Source organism: Aricia agestis, chromosome 1 (assembly GCF_905147365.1).
Source record: "Aricia agestis chromosome 1, ilAriAges1.1, whole genome shotgun sequence".
Lineage (NCBI taxonomy): Eukaryota > Metazoa > Arthropoda > Insecta > Lepidoptera > Lycaenidae > Aricia > Aricia agestis.
Window position 1 is genome coordinate 2,679,205 of NC_056406.1, and position 14,928 is coordinate 2,694,132.

General features: G+C 34.2%; 1 protein-coding gene across 3 annotated transcripts in view; it reads right to left on the minus strand.

Moving 5' to 3' along the window:
• LOC121728614 (lipase member H-like) overlaps window positions 1-14,928 on the minus strand; it is a 40,630-nt gene that overhangs the window by 24,526 nt on the left and 1,176 nt on the right. Inside the window, exon 1 of one of the 3 annotated variants that reach the window (XM_042116818.1) lies at window positions 732-798. The exons of the other annotated variants lie outside the window; for them this stretch is intronic. The gene's annotated coding sequence lies outside the window, so the exon portion shown is untranslated. Of the gene's footprint in view, window positions 1-731; window positions 799-14,928 lie in introns of those variants that run through there. 3 annotated transcript variants of the gene reach the window in all.

Here is a 14,928-nt window from a genome sequence, read left to right on the forward strand (position 1 = left end):
TGATGTAGAACAATGCTCGACCGCACGTTGCTGCGAAAGTTCGTCAATATCTCTCCGACGTCGAAATTTCGGGTTTGAACTGGCCAGCAAGGAGTCCTAACCTTAATCCTATTGAGCACCTATGGGGAGAACTCAAAAGGAGGGTCAGGGCCCGGACTTTTGCCGCAGATACCCTTCAGGACCTCCAGGTGGCTGTACAAGAAGATCGGCATGGTATCGCTCAGGAGTTCATCATAACTTTGATAAGGTCAAGGAAAACCCGGATGGAAACCTAAATTAGGGTAATGGGTGGCACTATGAGCTATTGAAATCAATTTGTTAGTGTTTTTTACAAGAAAGATGTCATTAATCGCCTACTGAAATGGTATGCCAAACTGACCGGTTTTTGTTTTAAGGCTGTAGAATTAGTAAACAATTTACAATTACAATAACTATAGCAATAATTAAATCCTTATTGTACTACCTTTAAAACGATTCCAACATTTATTTAATACTAATTATATTTCTTGAGTTATTACCGTTTGAATCATAAGGAGAGAGGTGGGTCGATTTTTTTGCACGCAAGTTTATATAGTGGCCACTATTAAAATTTCAATATCTTCTTAACTTCATAAAAAGTTTTTATACTGTTGCAAACGTTGAAAATCACTACACTGCGCCAATGGTACAACAACAGTTTATTAACACTAGGTACAACGTTTCCTGAATAATCATCATATAATTTTCTTTACTTTGTTGAAGGGGTGTGCAACTTCAACGGGAAACACGGGTGTCTGAAGTGTACTGTCGTTGGCGAATATTCACACCTGTCCCACACAGTTACTTTTCCTCAAGCTAATTGCCTTCCGAGAAACAACGAAAATTTACAAATCAAAAAATATGGCGGGAATAAGTTTGATTCTCTGTTGTTAAAAGTTAAAACTGCCTTAGATAGTATGGTTGAAGATATCTTCAAAAAAAACTTTAGTGCAAAATGATGCTTTAAAGATTTTATTTTGAGTCTCAAAGCCCAGGATAGGTGTTTCTTGACGTAAATAAATGATATTATTCAATTAAAGCTTATAGAAACACAAAACAATAAAATAAAAGTTTATGGTTACAGCTTGTCTCAGAAGTTAGATTTTTTTGATACTCCAATAAAATCTTCATTCCTTGATATTTACAAAATTAGAAATACATCTTAAAAAAATGAAGTACTTAATCAAATTACTTCATTTTTTATTATAGTATATGGATAGCTGTTATCCACATAGAATAAAATGTAAACTTGTCGTATTATATGATCTAATTGTCGTATTAGATCATAATGACTATACAAGATGTTAGTGTTAACACAGTTATCCTTGAAACCATCAAATGATCCAGTCGAAATGAACAACTTTTTCTATGATTTTTTTAGTTCCCAGTATTGTTCATGCTGGGAACTAAAAAAATCCGTCTTCATATCCCTTTGATTATATACTACACTAGATAGAGCGTCGGCCGTCGCCTAATGGCGGCTCTCGACATAGGCGAACGCGTTGGCCAACGCGTCTGCAGACGCGTTGGCCCAATGTGTAGAACGGGCGTTCGCGCGTTGGCCGTAGGTATTTAGACGTTGGCCGACGCGTCTGCGAGCTTGCCGCGCGGGTCGGAAATGTCGGCAAAAGATCAAAGGACATTTGTCGCAAGCTTCGCGCTCCATCCACACATAGGCCGCGCGATCAGTTCGCCCGGAGCGGCGATGAAGAGTGCACGTTTCCTTCTTGTGGCGAATTAACATCTAACTTGACGAAATGGCGAACAATATGAGTATCGAGAAAACATTTAAATTTATTGGGCCCTATGGGTCTATACAGACGGACCGCATTTCAACCGCAGTTGAAGTGCAGTTTGAATGCAGTTGACACGACTGCAATAGAACTGCAAACCGAACGCGCAGTCGGATTGCAGTTGACTGCAGTCGTGTGAACTTCATACCGACTGCATCCAAACTGCACTATCCCACCCACCCGCACGCTCCGCTCTCCCACGCATGGAATCAGTAGCAGTGCAGTTTGGATGCAGTCGGTATGCGGTTCACACGACTGCACGCCAACTGCAACTGAACTGCAATCCAACTGCGCATTTGGTTTGCAGTTCTATTGCAGTCATGTCAACTGCATTCAAACTGCACTTGAACTGCAATTTGCGGTTGGATTGCAGTTGAAATGCGGTCTGTCTGTATAGACCCTATCAGAGTAAAAACTGCCTGTGGAACCAAAAATCATATCAAAAGTTGCAAAAAAAATAAGGTTATTGGACATTCTATTTTCCTCACGATGTTTTTAGGGTTCCGTACCCAACGGGTAAAAACGGGACCCTATTACTAAGACAGCTAAGATTTCAACGTCTGTCTGCATTTCTGTCTGTCCGTCTGTCTGTCTGTCCATCTGTCTGTCCGTCTGTCTGTCTCCAGGCTGTATCTCAAGAACCGCTATACTTAGCTAGATTTCTGAAATTTTCACAGATTATGTACCTATATCTGTTGTCGCTATAACAACAAAATATACTAAAAACAAATAAATTAAATATTTAATAAATAATGAATATATATATTATTAATTATTAATCATGATAATTATAATAAGTAATAAGTAATAATTTTTATATATAATAAATAATAAGTAATAAAATAAAAAAATATTTTAATATTATAAAATATGTAAAAGTGAGTTTATTTCTTTGTTTGTTACGTTTTCTCGCCTTTTACTTATTTATTTCGAGAATACCCTTTAAAAACTTTTTCTTGTCCACATTTACAAAGTAATTATAAGCTGTGAATAAATACACAGCTGCAGCTGTTAGCGACTCAACATCCATTTTGAATCCGTCCGCACATTGGCGCGATCCAAAGCATACTGAACGACCTTCCTATGTGTGGATTACTCACAAACGCCGTTGCAAGCGCACTGCCATCGCGTCTGCAGACGCGTTGGCCAACGCGTTCGCCTATGTCGAGAGCCGCCATAAGAAATACGCTCGCAAAAACAGGCCAGCTCTTCTATGCTTGTGTGCGTGACCGCTTTGTTTTACACTCGGATCATGTCACTCAATATGTCTATGTGTGTGTGCAAAATGTTGCCACCTATTAACATACCTCCCGATAAATAGGATAAATCGATCGGGATTGTTATTAGTGAATGTTCGTGTGTACGATTTGATTCAAATATTATAATTGTAAATATATTATGTATGTTAATTGTATTGGCTAATGTATCTAATGTATTGGCGGCGTTTAGTTGCATCTCTGTTTTATTGTTTACGTTGTAAGAAGTGTAATAAGGAGAGAAACAATTCTAAGCTGGCTTATAATAATAATATTATGTCCTATCACCTACCGGCTACCAACCTATCGCCTAATATAATTGTTTATTTATATTAGGTGATAGGTCGTATTATGAGTGATCTACGACGATCATTTCGGGCGTCGTCTTGACAGACGAGAGGTAATATGGCGGAAAATTTTCATTAAAAAACTGACAACACTGGCAAAAAAGTCAAGTAAGAGCTGTGACAAATAAAAACTAAACCAAGTTAGCACAATTATATATTTTTAACCATATCGATCCAACCACTACTCATATTATGGTGGGAAATTTTCAATAAAAAGCTGACAACACTGGCAAAAAGACAAGTAAGAGTTGTGAAAAATAAAAATAAATCAAGTAAAATCTATATAGATCAATGCAACCACTACTCATAATATTATGGTGGAAAATTTTCATTTAAAAAACTGACAACACTGGCAAAAAAAGTGAAGTAAATTGTGAAAAATTACTTAAAACAATAAATATTTTGCTGAGAAATAAATGACTTCAGGATTATTTAACGATCATAGGTGACTTTTTTATTCGTTTTTAACCGTCATCTATAATTTCTGTGGCGCAAATCGTCATTTTCAATTACTTTTTTAACAAATTTTATCAAGCGCGTGGCGTGCGTATTCAGTGACGTCACAAATAGCACTGACGGGCGAATCGCGGCGTTCTGTCCAACAGTTGGGCACTATTTTTTTCGACGGAATCGCGCGGCTTAGGTTATATCTAGTGTAGTATATAATCAAAGTCATATCCATACAAATTGCCGATCCGGGCATCCGTATCCGCATCCGTATCCGTATCCGTATGAAGACGGCATTTTTTTTTATTTCCCAGCATTGTTCTTATAGAAAAAGTTGTTCATTTTGACGGGCTCATTTGATGGTTTCAAGGATAACGGTGTTTACACTAACACACTGTATATCATTTTCATTCCTCTTTTGCATACGTTTATAGACTAATATAATATTTTAATAACTATTTATGTGAAGTACGAGTATAACTTCTTTTTAATAAAAAATGCTTACTTCTGAGAGATTTTATTTAATTGCCAGATTTAGTTACTTATAGTAAAGAACTTTACTGCAATCATATATTAAACTAAGTATGGAAAAGGTGTAAACTATGGAAAAGGTTATATGATTGCGATACATCGTTTTCCATAATGGAATGCAATACATTCCTAAATTCCTGATTCATTACACTTATTGGATTTGGGAATCATGGAGAGGTTGTTAACGGGATGAAGAGATGGGAATTTCGGAAAATAATTAACTAATTAGTAGGGTTTCTGACTTTTACGAAACTTTAAACTGACAAGTGACTTCACAGAAGCAGAGTTGACAGAATGATAGAGTATGCCGACTAAGAACTGATGTTGAAATTGTTAAATTTGACGTATTATGACGAAAATCGTCGCTAGGGTTGTTAAATTGTTACCTTTGAATTTAAAACTATGACATATTTGCTGGACGTGTTCCTCTTTGGTCATATTGTTGTTTGTGTTTCGGCACATGCGATTAAAATTGTCAGAATCCAATTTTGAAAGGATCCTAGACACAACAGGAGGAAAAATACAAGTGTCAGCTACCTCCAATAACAAAAGAAACTTAGAATCTTCAGAAAGTGACTTAACATAATATAACCTAGGATATTACTTAGATGATGAAAACACTAAATGTAATATAAAAAAGCCATATAAAAAATTTTGATTTTTTTTATATCGGGAAAAGAAACTAAAGAAACGGTATTTTTTATTTTAAGGCTTAAAAATTTTGAAATGTTGTCAATTGTTAACAACAGAGGAGTGAAACAACTTTTTGAAAAAAAAAAAGAACAGAAATAGGAAATGCAACAAATATTTTGAAAAAAAACGTAAAAGCTAAAACTGTGGTTATTTAAAGCAAGGGCTATAGATGACAGGTATTGTACAAAAATATTTAGACGTTGAAAAAGAAAACATCAAAGATCTTCTACTCGAAAATCAGGTAAAAATTCAAACTTTGAAATGGGAGACGATGAAGTACATCATAATTTACCAATACTTACATGAAATTTGTTTTGAAAATTATGGTGTAGAAAGGATCCTAGACACAACAGGAGGAAAAATACAAGTGTCAGCTACCTCCAATAACAAAAGAAACTTAGAATCTTCAGAAAGTGACTTAACATAATATTACCTAGGATATTACTTAGATGATGAAAACAATAAATGTAATATAAAAAAGGCCATATAAAAAACCTTAAAATTAGAGAGAAATATGACTTTGGAGCTACTTATGAAATAAATACTGAATTTACATAAGATATAGCTGATAAAGAAAACAATAAAGCTACCAACTATTTCACCAAAACACCGCCACTGAAAATGATGACGTGTTTTTCTTCCAAAACCAATTCAAAGAAAGTTGGAAATGTAAATTGATTATTTTCAGACATAGCAAAAGAGGAAAAACTTCAAAATAGAAAACAAATCCCGCACACGTGAAAAAAAACTTATTGTTTCCATCATATCATATATTAGATATTAATAGATTTTAAGGATTGATTTATTTAAACGTCAATTGTCGAAAAAGCTAATATTGGAAAAAACGGAAAATTTGCGAGAGCTCAAACGAACGTATCTGTAATTAATATATTTTGTTCTATCGAACCAAAAATAAAGATTTCTTATTGTTGCGAGTGTTTCTTCTGCAACATAAGTGGCGACAGTGAGGACAAGAACAATATTATAGAGAAATACGATAATTTAAGACTGAGAATGACGGAGGGTGGTGGGAAAGATTAGTAAGAGTGGTAAAGGTTATGTTTCGTAGAATTTTAGAATTGAATTAGAATTAGGTCGAGCTTAAGTTGATTGGATTGAATTGTCTACGAATTTGTGCGACTGTGAGGACTCATAAACAGTATACTACTTACATATGTGGAAATGAGAGATGTTGTTATGTGTGTATTTTAAATTTTAATATTTAATAATAATAAGTATTAAATAAAATAAAAATTTAAGGGGGGCTCCCATACAAAAAACACAAGTTTTAGCCTATTTTTGCTCTGTATCGGTACGGAACCCTTCGTGCGCGAGTCCGACTCGCACTTGGCCGATTTTATTTATTGTTTTGTTTACAACATTTATTTATTCTTTTGGTTACTTATTGTTTTTAACATAGATATAATATTACTTAGTTATTTTGTTAAAGTATATATTTTTTAAAGAATAGACTTTTAAAATGTAAGGGTAATATTTATAATATCCTTTCACTACCATTGACTTTACCACAATTTATAGTCTTTACAACAAAATGCTCATCAGATTTATTTATGCTTTAACTTTTAATAGTTGAGTAAATTAAGATGCAAGAAATATTATAAATAATCTGGGGAGATACCTAACTCTAACAGACGCCATAGAGAATTATAAAGAATTTTCGACAAGTTTATTTTTGTTCACTTTACTATATTTGTGTAAATTACGAAGTAAGAATGATTACAAATAAGAGGTTGTGAAAGAAAGAAATTATAATGTCTTGTTGTGTGCTAAAATATGAATAGGTGTTAAGAACTTCTAAAATATTGATATTTGTTGACTTCGTAGTTATTGTGTTAATGAAAAATGTTTATTGCATTTTTGTAGGTTTTAAAAGCTATCTTACTTTCTTCACCTCGAGATCCTCCTGCCCAAGAATACGTTGTCAAGAATTTTCGCGTGAATAGAAGATAAATAAGAGTGTATGCACAGTTTATGTCCTTTACCTTTACGTACAATAGAATTTTTTTTTTTTAATTTAGAAGAATAATTTATGAAGATACTTCTTATCGTAATTCTTCAAATCATTTTTTAAATTATCCAGTTCATATTTATCGTCAATAGGGGGGAAATTATATAATAAACACTGTAGTGGCTCACTTGCTTGCTTTACTTATTATTAACTCCTAAAATTAGACCGAAAATTCCGCTAGTTTGAGTAGGTTTTCGTTGTTTTTCATCAATGGTTTGCAATATATTTAAAATCGACAGTGCTTAGTTACTCGTATAAATGTGGTGCTTTTTGTTGGTTTTCTTGAATATTTTTAAGGATTTCTGCATAATTCTCTAATTGTATCGGTGCTAGTTGTTCTTTTTTTTTTTATGAAATAAGGGGGCAAACGAGCAAACGGGTCACCTGATGGAAAGCAACTTCCGTCGCCCATGGACACTCGCAGCATCAGAAGAGCTGCAAGTGCGTTGCCGGCCTTTTAAGAGGGAATAGGGTAATAGGGGAGGGTAGGGAAGGGAAGGGAAGGGAAAAGTTGAGGGTAGGGAAGGGAATAGGGTAGGGGTTAGGGGATTGGGCCTCCGGTAAACTCACTCACTCGGCGAAACACAGCGCAAGCGCTGTTTCACGCCGGTTTTCTGTGAGAACGTGGTATTTATCCGGTCGAGCCGGCCCATTCGTGCCGAAGCATGGCTCTCCCACGTATATGTTCATATGAATCTGGGTCCAAAATATATTTATTTGTATCATCGATCATGTTGTTGACAGTGATAACATCGCCAGGTACCTAAGCAATAAAATATATTAAGTATACAACTACTTTTTAAAATATACAGATCTTGACTACAATGGTGATAAAGACGCTTTATTCACCATCCATAAAGACATCCCGCTAAGGTCATACATGATGCACGATGCTGAGCTACTGAATATGCTTGACGTACGTCAATAATAATTATTATTATCGAGAATCCCATTTTCCCAGACTCCTAGACCAGGCCTGGTCTCTTGGATTCTGGAACACAGGCTTGTGTAGGACGCTACTTGCACCGTCCCATGTCCAGGGCACCTCGAGCTGTGCGGGCGCAGCTGCAAACCAAGCAGAGAGCCTCAGTCGGTGCAATAATGAAAACGCCAGCTGAGATCCAATATTTGAACTATTTGGGGTGGAAACCCGAGGCGCATGGGGTCATAAGCTTTTTAGGCAGATATCTAAGAACCTTGTTGAGCCACCCGAGACCCGGGAGCTGCCTGGCACTGCGGACAGCAATTGCCATCCAACGTGGCAATGCTGTCAGCTTGCTGGGCACTCTGCCCGATGGGGACGACCAGGGATTGATTTTCTTTTAATAGTTTTTTTTTTTATTTTAAGTTTGTATATAATATTTGTATATGTTGGATTGTATTTTTTAGTATTTAGATTGATATTTAAAATAATTTGTAACCTAGATTACCTGTCAAGTAGTTGCAATCTTGATTTCAAGTTACATTTTAGATCTCACGGAAAGTCCCACAGATTAAAAACGTAGAAAGATGTTACTAATGAAAAGTACATTATACATGATACACCAATCAATAAATTCCTAGTACTTGAGTTGTTAGCCACATGCTCGTGTTTTCAGTAACTGAAGAGTGCGGAACAAGCCGCAATATAAAAATTATATGAAATTACTGTAGAAATTACTACATACGAAGTCATACCCGTAGATGTCTAATTTCTAGATATTATAATTTTCTATATTGTATGTGCTTTAATTTACAAAAGTGTTAAGCATTGCTTCATTATCTTTAGAATGGCGCATTAATCTCATTTTTTCCAAAATACACTTTTGGGATTGTTTGTAGCATCAATTTATTTTTTTACTCCAACCAATTTTTATTCAAATCAAGGTAATTAAATGCGGATGTCCCAAGGACATAACTTTTTCAACGAGGGTTTTCGATATATCATTTGCCACCAGCGGGACGGTAGGATCTTTCGTGTCAAATGTCGTGTCAGACATAATATGACAGCTATATCGTGTCATGTGGAAGTTATTTCGTGACATGATAGCTGTTTGACACGACAATTGACTACGGCTATAGCCGAAGTCAATTGTCGTGTCGTGTCAATGAGGGTTTTATGGCGCTATATATAGCGCCATAAAACCCCCATTGACGTAGGTCCGCCATCTGCCTATGAATCAATTTCTTTGGTAGTATATCACTGCACCGTGTTACGTACCATAATCATATTATTATGCAGGTATTTAATCTTAGCCTGCTAATTTTTTACTTTTTCCTTCATAACATTTAACAAGCCAGTAATAATTTCTATTAAAATTATAATTAAAATTAATGTGCTTAAGATATAACAGTTTAGGGGTTAAATGTAGAATACGAAATTCCAAAGGACAAGGGGCAGTTTTGCATGGAACCCGTTCCCAAGCACACACCCACATCACATACCCGCGTACCTATATCAATCCCTCCAGGCCTTCATCATTTCATCATCGAAATCATCATCATCATCGATTTTGCAGTCATACCATTGCTATTCAGGACTATGCGCCGCTTCACGCTGAAGCGGCGGCGCATAGTCCTGAATAGCGCCTATCGAGGTTTTCGATATCGATGTGACATAAACGTTTCCATGACAACGTCTGAAGTGATTCCCACGCCGTTCTTCTTTAAAGCTGATCAGCTGGTACTATTTAAAGAATCCTATTATAAAGGACATGATAAAAACTTGAACTCCTTGGTTACCTAAGCTTGTAAGTTGTAACCGCGCCTCCACAGTACAAATACAAACAGTAGCACAACTTAGCCATGTAATAAAATTCGTTCAATACAAAATATACACTACCCATGAAGAAAATTGACGGGCGAAATGAACCAAAGTGAATATCGCTTAGAAGGTTGTAACTTTATTCTAATATAGGTTTGGGCACTATTTATAGTATATAATATATCTATTCTCTGAGCACTATTTATACCAAATTTCAGCGAAATCAGTTTAGTGGTTCGGGCGTGAATTGGTAACAGACAGACAGACTCACTTACGCATTTATAATCAGGGCGAGCGAAGCGAGCCCTACTATATCCCACAACCTGAGCACTTTTGTGGTACACTTTACGGAAAAACCACCACGATTCACTCATTAGTGCTTTAACATAGTAATTTTTATTTAGATATAGATGTGTTATCATCTGTCAGTCAAGGTTTGGTTACTATTAAAATATTATATAAAAAAACTGCCTTAAAGATTTATTACCACGCATAAAAATGACGCGAGCCATCACAAAGCTCGGCTTTTAGCTAGTATTAGTATAATGTGATGAATTGATTAGCTGATAGATATTTATGATAATTGATGGCCACACCTTGACCTCCAAGCTATATGCCATTAAGACATATTAAATAACCTACTGGATATAATATATGCAATTTATTAGAAACACGCAACAAGTCGATATACGGATATTAATTATAATAATTCGCTATTTTGCTGTGCATTTTATACAACTATGTTGCAGATTTTATTTTTTTTAGGGTTCCGTACCCAAAAGGTAAAAATGGGACCAGGGAAATGGAACTCTCAAGAAATAGACTTAGGGTAGTTTCACCAGAGGCGTGGTTATAGTTACAGTTATGGTCAAAGTAATGGTTATAGTTAAAGCTAACTTACCCTTAACCTTAACTTTGACTACATAATTTGACAGAAGATGTCTGTTGCTGATCCGACGAGGCGTGGGCGAGGACGCTGCTCGTAAAGGAGAACTGTCAAAAATGGCGTTTTTGTATGATGACAGCGTTAGTTCCTTTTTTCGCCACGTTCATTAAAAGCCTTGTCGAGCTCTATGGTTATCAATTAAATAATTATACACTTTCCTTGCACTTATTCCACTTTATTTAAATAAAGTGGAATAAGTGCAAGGAAAGTGTATAATTATTTAATTGAAGATGAATTTCCACCAAGAAGTGACAGTACATTCAATATCATATCTCTATGGTTATGGTTAAATATGGCATCCATTTTTTACTTTAACCAAAGATTTGACATTTTGCATTGTAGTAGTTAAAATATAGTCAGACAAGAAAGTGAAGAAATTAAAAAGTGACAACATCGTAGTGTCATCCCTTTTTTCTTAGATTGATTTGAAAGGGACAAACAGACTATAAGTTGGTGCAACCATAAACCTATAATGCTAAAGACCAACAAAGAGTGCGAGAGAGAAGAAAATCCTTTATGGAATTATAACAAGATGAAAAGAGAGAGGCAGTCTAATGAAAATTGTAACCACTTTTATTTGACAGGTCGTCAAAAGTCGTCAGTCGTTTTTATGCCCTTTCGGTATTTCCAATATATTGTTCAATTTGTTTGTTATTTTTAATAAATATTATTATATTTAAAAGTAGCGACTTGTGCTGTAAGTGTTTGCAGTGTAAATCATAAGAATAATCCTGAAAAATATACATTTCACAGGTAATTAATCTTCATGTCCTAATTGCTACGATTTGTTTATTTTTGCTGTATTCTGTCTTTAGTTCTCTATTTCAAATAAAATATTGTGAATCATCCCTTTTACTTTCATATTTTGCGTAACTAAAGGTACTATTGTTCTTATATTACACAAATTTTGAAGAAAAATTTTTCATCAAAATTTTTTACATATACGCTAGTGCTTGAATCAAATTTATCGATATGCTTATCGATATTTTACAATAACATTAAACTAAAATAAAAATCATTTACCTTTATATTTATCACCTTAAGCCCGGCCGCACATTATCCGAAATTTCTGATCAGAAAAATTCGGACGCCCGGCGGAACGTACTCTGTTCATACATTTTGTTGTAGACCCATCATACTAAAAGAATTTGTATGAGCGGGGCGGGGCGTCCGAATTTTTGTGATCAGAAATTCGGATAATGTGCGGCCGGACTAAAAAGGACATATTATCTTATTTTAACTAATATAATATAGTATAGTATAATATAGCTAATATAATAGCTGATATAATATAACTAATATAATATAGAGTGACTCTAAAACTAGAGGAATCTTTATATTTGTATATCATAATCATTTGTTTTACAAATTCCCTCAAGATCCTCTAATAAGAGGAAAATGGCTGAAATTAATTGGGCGTGTTGGTTGGAATCCCAAGAAAAATTCAACAATATGTAGCAAACATTTCATTGAAAATTTTTAAAGAAAAATTTGAATAAATAGGTACTATTTTGGTTAAAGGAGCTATCCCAACTTTATTTGTACCAGTAAGTTTGACATACTGTTGCACTTGTTACTGAAGCAATTATTAAAAATAAGCAATTATAAGCAATTATTGCTTTTTAGTTTATTTAAGATTATACTTAAATTGAACTAAAAAGTATTTTGAAGTCGGTACCAGTCCTAACCTTATATGTAAACCCCGTTTATATATAAAAATTAATAAATTACACAAATTATAATTCTTAACGGAACGTCAAAGAAATGGTTAAAAATTTTAATGGCGACCTATACCAAAAAAACAACTGGCTTCAACTATGAGTCGACGGAGCCCCGCTACGCGGGACTCCTACTTCTGGGTGGTTCACAAAAAAATAACCACGATGGCTAAGGCGGGAGCTTCGCTGCGCTACGCTCCCGGCCGCCTTAGCCATCTAACCTAACCCAAAAAAGTCGTATTGGTCCGCAGCCGAAATCACCTAACTGCAACGATTTGTCGCTCCGCCCCTATTCGAATTCGCACGCATTTAACAATATATAGTTTTCATTAAAACACGTATCAAAATATAAAATATAAAGCCTCAAATAGAATATCAGTAACCAATTATCTATATATATAAAACTCAAAGGTGACTGACTGACATGGTGATCTATCAAAGCACAGCCCAAACCACCGGACGGATCGGGCTGAAATTTTGCCTGCAGATACATGTTATGACGAAGGCATCCGCTAAGAAAGGATTTTGATAAATTCCAACCCCAAGGGGTTAAAATAGGGGATGAAAGTTTGTATATAATAATACTTCATAACGCGAGCGAAGCCGCGGGCAAAAGTTCGTCATTAATAAAGCAGCTCACAAAAGTTTGCTCAAAGTGAACTTTTTAGTAGCTCGTAATAAATAAGCTCACTTAGAAAAATTGTCTCTATATTTAATATTTCCAGTCGCTCACTTAGTAATTCAGTCGCTCGGATAGAATTTTAATATCTGAAATAGATTAATCGCAATCCACTTTTTGTAAGCTCATTCTGGATTTTATTATAAATCAATATTAGTCGTTAGTTTAGTTTATTTTTCGCTTAGTCAAATTAATACCGCTCATGTTATTAAAACAGTATGTTCATCATCAGTCGCAAAGTAATTTTTTATTCGCTCGTTTTATTATTTCCCTATAATAATTACACAAAATTTTTGCATGTATTCGGGTCTCTTTTTGCATAAAGTATGCATGTATGCGGGTCACATTTTGTAGAATCGGAACAATTTTTTTTGACACAATTACTCTTCCTTAGTTTTTATTATTCGTAGGGTTAATATAATAATATTGTGATTATAATAAAAAAGACGCGACATTTGTCCTGAGCACGGCGCGCGGATACTTAGTGATATTATAAAATGTGTTAATTTATGTATTATTTTATTTCTAAACACATTTAATGATTTATCATATTAAATTAATTATTCAGATTACCATATTTTAAGCCAAACAGTTGAGGCGCTCCCCCTACGGAGATGCCGTAATTCACCTATTTAGAGCCTTATTAACTCATAATTTGAAAGCTACAAAGTTGTAAAAAAAATACAGCAATAATCTTCAGTATATCAACATTCCTTTCCTCGTTAATAATTTCCTTTTTTTTTGTTTATTATACTCATGATATTAGCTTCCGAAGTAATACCAATTTATTAAAATTGAAGCATACTTTCAGCAGCTCCCTAGTATTTATAAATTACGTTTATTTGAAAACAACGACGTTAGATAGGCAATTTCATTAACTACATAACATTTACCGTTTGATTTTTTTTAGATCAATTTTGAACTAAGATAAATAAAAAAATAGGATTATTGTGCGATCTCGGCAACGCGTCAAATGTATGGTCAAGGTCGTTTACTCAGGGGATAGCCATAAGATAATTTGATAAGAAAATAGTAACTTTTAGGGATTCCGTTGTATTTTATGATTTGCATTCAAACAAACAAAATGCATTATTGTTTTTTAAATAAAAAAGTACAAGTATGTACCTACTTTTGTCTCATACGTATGGATCTCAAAACTCAGTAGGTACCCACAATTTATCTAAGAATGTATCATTTTTCGTTTCGTTTTTATTCTTGTCAGCGCTCACGTAGGTAAAAACTTTAATATAAAATTATTATTCCTCCCTGACCTTGTACAACTAAATGGATTATAACATATTATGTTATTAACTAGATACATAATATGCCTGTTGACCCCGTGAACTTGAAATAACTTGTTAATTCAGTTTTACAAATATTAAAACAAAAAAACACTTAAGTACTCCTAGGAGTAGTAATAGGAGAATAACAGCTTTAAGTAAGTACTTAAGTATTTTGTATCATTTAAAAAAAAAGTTGATTAGGTAGGTACAAATAATGTATTTTTTGTAATTAATATTTATTTTTATATCAGCTATTTCAATATGATTTGATTGACATTGATTTAATTAAAAAAAAAAATATATTTTTTCCGCTCTAATTGTTTATTCCAAGGAAATCGTCGATTATTATTACTAAAAATTTGCATACGGAAATAGTATTTTCGTTAAGTATATTATATATTTCGAAATTACACATTTTTAATTTTAAGTATTAGGTTACTCAGCA